Source organism: Rhagoletis zephyria, unplaced genomic scaffold (genome assembly GCF_001687245.7).
Source record: "Rhagoletis zephyria isolate East Lansing unplaced genomic scaffold, Rhagoletis_zephyria_1.1 Rzeph_scaffold_00264, whole genome shotgun sequence".
NCBI classification, from domain to species: domain Eukaryota; kingdom Metazoa; phylum Arthropoda; class Insecta; order Diptera; family Tephritidae; genus Rhagoletis; species Rhagoletis zephyria.
In genome coordinates this window covers 199,365-206,727 of record NW_016157348.1, presented here as the reverse complement: position 1 = coordinate 206,727, position 7,363 = coordinate 199,365, and the positions used below count along the sequence as shown (strand labels likewise).

The following is a 7,363-nucleotide window of genomic DNA, read 5'->3' as shown; positions in this document are numbered from 1 at the left end:
CACTAACCCCAAAAACATCCAAAAGACTGGGTTTACAATGTGGTGCGAAGCGAGTAGCATATTTGTTGATGATTGTAATACCTAACGATTGAAAATTGCCTATCATACTTTTGGAAGAGGAATCACAACATAAAAGGTCTATATTTAGATCACCACATACGATAATGTACTCATAGGAGATAGCGAATTCAGCCAGTTTTTCAAAAATTACTGAGATATCATTTCTTTTGCTTGGATTGTATATGCACGCGACAAGATACTTGAACTCAATAAAAAGGTGTTCTACTTGCTGAGAAGGTTTAGATCTACTGATTTCTTTCCATTTAATATAGTTTTTGAAATAGAAAGCAATGCCTCCTCCCCGCATCTTTGATGTCCTATCACTTCTCACTAACGTATAGTCGCACAAGCCGTACGAGTTGTCATCAATGCACTCTTGGAACCACATTTCGGTAATACATAATAAGTCTATATTTAAGCCATCGAGAATGAAATTTAAGTAGTAAATTTTCACGGAACTTAAACTTCTAGCATTAAAGCTACATATATTAAAACCAGTGAAGCTATTACATACAAGCTTGAGAGTTCCTTTAACATGATCTTTGTTAGCCTGTTTTGTTATTTCATTACACACCAGCAATAAATGTATGTCGAATGGGGTATACAAGGTGAAATGGCATAGGCAGTCAGCAGAAATAGTGTTGAGATAGAGAGAGGATAACAGGAAAGAATGTAAAGCAATAATAAGATATAAGAGATAAGCCTTAACTTAAACATACAAATAACAGCATCACATAAAACCATAGCTGGGCTCCAATGTTTCTGCACTTATTTGCTAAGAGCTGCTATACTTTCAATGCTTTTCACGTCTGTCACTTTGATTGCATCAGTTTTCGGTTGAGCTCTAACAGATACATGGCCACGAATCGAGAATGCAGATGTTAACCGCCTTTGCTTTTTTAGCTGGGTAGCAAAGTGCATCAATTCGCGGTTTTTCTTTGTTAAGCACTCGTGTATAAATAGTTTCCCTTCAACATTATATCCCATGTCGCGAAGAGAAACTGGCCTTCTCTTTTCTTTACAGTAGTTTGCCACTGCTTTCAGCAATAGAGAGCGATCAGAATCTGAGCTCAGTTTGACGATGACGGGAGCATTAGTGTTATTGCCAGTTCGCAGTCTAAAGGCAGAACGTGTCGGGCGCAATTGTACTGCAAACATTTGACAAAGCTGAGAGAAGCTGTTCGTTATGTTCTCTTCTTTTGTTGTTGGCAGGCCACTGATGATGACATCCGAAGATATGAGGTTATTCTCATGCTCGCTCATTTGTTCAGTCAAAGAATGTACGTCACTGCGAAGCTTTTCACACTCCATCTCGGGTTTTTCATACGGTCATTAACGTCTTTAAGCGATATTTTTAAATTTGCAATTTCCGCTGTCATCTCACCAAACCTCTCCAAGACACGCTCTTCAGATTACCTCATACGTATTGTTAGCTGTTCGACTATAAGGGCTAACTATAATATGAATAAGCAAGCGTATGCAAACGTGCGAATACACATAAATCCTATTCTGAAACTATAATGTGCTTAACATCAAGTTTCGTCAAGTTTCGCCAAACGTCATTTGCTTAAGGAAAGAGCGATACTGATCGCACCTTCCGTACGGAATCAGCTGTTTGTCCTCGTACGTATGTATGTACATATGTAACACATGCAGTGTTGCCGCATTGTTTTTTTTACCGAAATTGGTAATTTTTTTCTTTATTTATCATATTTGGTAATTTGGTAACTTATTTTTCAACTTGGTAACTTTTTCGATTCAGTCCTACATGTAACACAGGTCAAAAGAAGTTCTGGTTCCACATTAAGAAGTGGACCGTAAGCGTTTCCTTTTACAGAAACACCAGGCTATCCTGAAAGCTTCGCAGGGCGAACAGTTCTTCGGCGTTTCTAGGTTACTATAATTGTGTGATCTACAACAAACTGCTTGATAGTGGCTATTGTTATATCTAATTAAATGTGGCAACACTGAACTCATGTAAGTAAAATATAGCCACCTAAAAGTCTACACTACGTTGCTTATGCATTTGACAGACTTTTCGTTCATTTTCTGACAGTCAGTTACGGCAGCTTATTCATATTATAGTTAGCCCTATACTTTGCTTATGAGATTCGAGGTGAGCATCTAATTTTTCGAACCATACATTAAGAGGTAGATTGGGACTCTCAGCTCTCTGAGGCTTACTTTGCAGCTCTGAAGGGGTCTTAGGTGAAGGGGAAGACTTACGTGTAGTTGTTCTTGTTGAAATTTTTGACATGTTAACAAAGCAAAATTAAACAATCTAGAATGCACCAAGTTTTTAAGATTTTAAATCCGCAACTACGTTGGCAGGTGACTTAAAGTTGCTATGATATCGGCACACTCGGACAGTTTAACCACTCACAGACACTATGGTATCAATTCAACCAATTAAAGCACACGGCGGATTGAAGAAAATATGGATAATACTGCAGCTACTTAAGAATGCGTCTACTCGCGTGACATTTGCCTGATCTTTCTTTTCGCCTGATCTTTTCTGTCGGATGTGTCCTCCTGACTTTCATCTTCATAATCTAGCATCATGGCAAGATCTTTGTTTAAACACCGTTGTTTTCCGAAGAATTCCTCATTCTCATTCTTTTGGTTATTTCGGAATTCGGAGAACCTGTAACGTCTTCAGCGTTTTTCGATTTTAGTTTTTGTAATTCATTTTTAATCCTTTCTTCTGTGACTGGCCAGATATAAGTTTCATCAGTGCACTTGCACAATATTCCAGGGACCGAAAATAACACTTATTTTTTTACGAATTAAACTTGGCCCAATATTTTTTATTCCGAAATAAAAGTCCCTTTCGGATAGTATTTAAACAAACCGCTTATTCTCATTAAACGAATTTGGTATCATATAAAAGAGGACTGAAATAGCTTTGAAACAGGAAGAACGAACGATGGTTACCAAGTTCATATACCTGACCCAGGATTTTGTTCTATGGTAATTAATTAACATTTTCACTGAAATAATTTTCAATAGCTGTCTTTCCTCGTTTAGACATTTCAGTTTTAAAGCTATTTAAATCCATTTCATTTGATACTAAACTTGTTTAATTTAGATAAGCGGTTTGTTTAATATCCGGAAAGGACTTGTATTTCGGAAAAAAAATATTTGGCCAAGTTTAACTCGTAAAAAATAGCTTTATTTTCGTTCCCTTCAATATTCGCATTCGCAAACGATCCGCATCGATTATTGCGAACGCGAATGTTAAAATTAATGCGGAAGCTCCGCTGTTGCGAATGCGAATATGCCTATGTATATATGTATATTAGACTGCATCACCAAAAAAAGTTGCGGTTTCTCTGCCGGGATTATAAAATTTTTGAAAAATTATAAGATTTGCGTGAGCTGGACCGATTTGATAATACCACTAAAAAATGGAGTTTTTTTATGAATAAAAATAGTTTCTTAAAGAAGTTTTTGAAAAAAATACCTTCAGATGACAAAAGAGATTAAGCTTAAAAAATCTGCATGAAAATAAAAAAATGTGTTCAACGGAATCGTAATAATGAGATTTTTGATGCTGTTTTTTTAACTTTTTTCAAAAAAAAATGATTTACGAAAAACTTGAATAACTGGGCCAAAACTATTCTGATTTAGACTTATGCGGTCTCAGTAAAAAGGTATTACCTCACTCTTTTTTTCTGTGAAAAAGTCATTCGTGTCCCAATTTTTTTTCCAATACCAACACATCTTAATTCAACTTGGAATGACGCTCGTTCATCCTACCTTTCTCTTTCATACTTTGAATAAGTTTATTAGCAAAGAAATAAAAAGGGTGAGAAAATACCTTTCCAATGATACCGCACAAGTCTAAATCGGAGTAGTTTAGGTTCAGCTATTCAGGTTTTTCTTATACCAGTCTTTGAAAAAAGTTNAGAAAATACCTTTCCAATGATACCGCACAAGTCTAAATCGGAGTAGTTTATGTTCAGCTATTCAGGTTTTTCTTATACCAGTCTTTGAAAAAAGTTAAAAAAAACAACATAAAAATCTCATTATTACGATTCCATTGAACATTTTTTTAACTTTTTTTTTAAATATTTTTGTGCAAATTTTTTAAACTTAAGCCGTTTTGTCATTTGAGTGGATTTAAAAAAAATCTTTAAGAAACTAGTTTTATTCATAAAAAGTTCCATTTTTGGAGGTATTTTCAAACCTGTGCAGCTCACGTAAATCTTAATATTTTTCCGAAATATTTTAGTACACGTCTTAAAATATAATAGATTTTTAAATTCCAATGGAAAAAGTACCGATTTTTTTTTTTTTTATGGGGAGTGATGCAATCTAATATATATGTTTGTATATGTATTCATGTAGTTAGTTCACAATTGTGGCCATATACATATATGAGGCGATTCACGTCAAATGTCCCAAGCGCGCTGAGCGGTGCAAAACAAGCTTGTTTTCGAATAGCTGAAAAGCAGACAGAAAATAGGAAAAATAATTCAAAAACCATGGCTTATATAGATTTTTCTACGGGCTATCCGATGGTGCTATGCGTTTTCCAAAATTTTCCCACTTTCACGGTGAAAATTCGCAACGAAATTTTATTTGTAATTTTTCTCAATTATGGTAATTTTTAATATTGCTTTAAGTCATCTCAATCGAAAGATCAGGTCTTTTTACATATAAGTCATTAATAAAAAAAAGGTACTTTTTGATTTTTCCCAGCTATAAAGCGTTTTATAGCGGGCTATACCAGTCGCCACGCTCCGTCGCGTCAGGTCGACTCCGTTCGTTTGAACGAATTAAAACATCACACTGTGATAGTAAATTTTTACAAAATTATTATTTAAACACGTTATATCTCAGACGTTTGTGTATCGATCGATTTGAAATTTTCCACAATAAACTAAAAACTATTCCAAAGAATTTAAGTTTAAAAAAACTTCTTAATACTTATTAAAAACAAAATGTCGGTTTTTAGAACTTTTTTATAAAAATAAATGGGGCGGTTTTATTCTAATTAAAAATGTGTGTCATAAAGTTTCAAATCTAATTTCTTTTTTAATGCAGCATTATAGACAAATATCTGAAATAGTTTTTAGGAAACTTTCAGATTTAAATATCAGGTCGTTCAAAAGTTATAACAATATTAAGGTGATGCGCATAGATGTTTGCATTTAGTTATACCCAACCGAGCGCAGTTAGATGTCTCATTTAGGTCTCTTCTTTTGGATTTCAGATCGATACACAAACGTCTGAGATATAGCGTGTTTAAATAATAATTTTGTAAAAATTTACTATCACAGTGTGATGTTTTAATTCGTTCAAACGAACGGAGTCGTCGTGACGCGACGGAGCGTGGCGACTGTTATAGCCCGCTATAAAACGCTTTATAGCTCGGAAAAATCAAAAAAGTCCCTTTTTTTATTAATGACTTATATGTAAACAGACCTGATCTTTCGATTGAGATGACTTAAAACAATATTAAAAATGAACATAATTGAAAAAAATTACAAATAAAATTTCGTTGCGAATTTTCATCGTGAAAATGGGAAAATTTTGGAAAACGCATAGCACCATCGGATAGCCCGTACAAAAATCTATATAAATCATGGTCTTTGAATTATTTTTCCCATTTTTTGTCTGCTTTTCAGCTATTCGAAAACAAGCATGTTTTGCACCGCTCAGCGCGCTTGGGACATTTGACGTGAATCGCCTCATATATGTACATTAAGAAACGACTTTATGAAATTGATTCGTTAATATACAATGCTTACTCACAAGTAGAAGATAATTCATAAACATATCAGGATAGTGCGTAAGTACATGGTATTCACCAGAGCTGTGGGCACGAAGGATTTGTGCATGGACGCTAAGGCGGGTTCTTAACTTCGCCGCCTCCCCCAATAACCACCCGCAAGACATCAAATATCTATACTAATTATATAAAGAGAAGTCCCTTTTTTTCGTAACAGGTAATCTCGCGAACGGCAGGTCCGATTTTCATGAAATTTTGTATACAAATAGCTTTCGGTAACCACCATGTTTTAGGCTAAAAAAATTTTACTTTTTTCGGGTAGGTGGACCAGGGACCGGCCTATTCGAAAAAATCTTATTATAGTCCGATTTTCTTAAAATTTAGTATGTAAGTAGCTTTTTAGCATATATGACCCATTTTTTCCGGGAAGTGGTCCAGGGACCGATCTATTCGAAAAAATCGAATTTACGGTCCGATTTGCTTAAAATTCGGTGTGCAGGTAACTTTTTAGCATGTATTAGCATATGTGATGAATTTTTTGCGGGAAGTGGACCAGGGACCGATCTATTCCAAAAAATCGTATTTATGGTCCGATTTGCTTAAAATTCGGTACGTAAGTAGTTTTTTAGCATATACTAGGATATATTGTCAATTTTTTCCGAGAAGTGGACCAGGGACTGATCTATTCGAAAAAATCCAATTTAGGGTCTGATTTGCTTAAAATTCGGTACGTAGGTAGCTTTTTAGCATATATTAGCATATATGATCCATTTTGTCCGAGAAGTGGACCAGGGACCGATCTGTTCGAAGAAATCGTATTTATGGTCCGATTTGCTTAAAATTCGGTACGTAGGTAGCTTTTTGCCTGGATAAGCTTATAGATTCCTGTTTTCCAATTTTCATGCAATTTTGAATATAAATAGCTTTAAGTAACGACCATATCAAGGGGCGAATTCGTCACTAGGCAACATTTTTTTGCGCCAATAAGAAACAACGGATACTGTCAAAATATAATTATAATATATAATATATCTCAACTAATATATATTTAGAAAGCCGTTTGTTAGTTTTCGCAAGGCTCGAGAGCGGCTGAACCGATTTTTTTGAAACTGCCACCTGCCGCACGTGTCCCAAGGATGGTTTTAGGCTGAAAAAAATCTATATGTAAAGGGGGCGTGGCACTTCCCATACAAACCGAATTTCTCATGCTACATATCTCTGAAAGTGTGCATGGCAGAGTTTTGGAAATTGGTATGGAGATATACGAAATCAATCGCATATCCTTCGAGAAAAATTTTAGCTATTGTAAAAACGGGTGTGACATCTCCCATACAAACCGATTTTTTCATATTGCTTATCTCTGGAAATTTTTTGGTAGAGTTCTAGAGTTTTGTATGGAGATGTACGAAATAAATCGCATACTCTTGGAAAAATTGGAACTATTGGAAAAGGGGTAGCGTGGCATCTTCCATACAAACCGAATTTTTCATACTGCCTATCTTTGGAAGTGTTCATGGTAGAGTTCTGGAACTTGGTATGGAGATATACGAAATCAATCGCATACTC

General features: G+C 35.1%; 1 long non-coding RNA gene across 1 annotated transcript in view; it reads left to right on the top strand.

Annotated features, from left to right (window-relative positions):
- The first annotated feature begins 269 nt into the window (after window positions 1–269).
- LOC108358511 (uncharacterized) overlaps window positions 270–7,363 on the top strand; it is a 22,546-nt gene continuing 15,452 nt past the window's right edge. The window contains exons 1-2 of the long non-coding RNA XR_001846787.1: window positions 270–279; window positions 694–698. This is a non-coding gene — a long non-coding RNA (uncharacterized LOC108358511). The remainder of the gene's footprint in view (window positions 280–693; window positions 699–7,363) is intronic.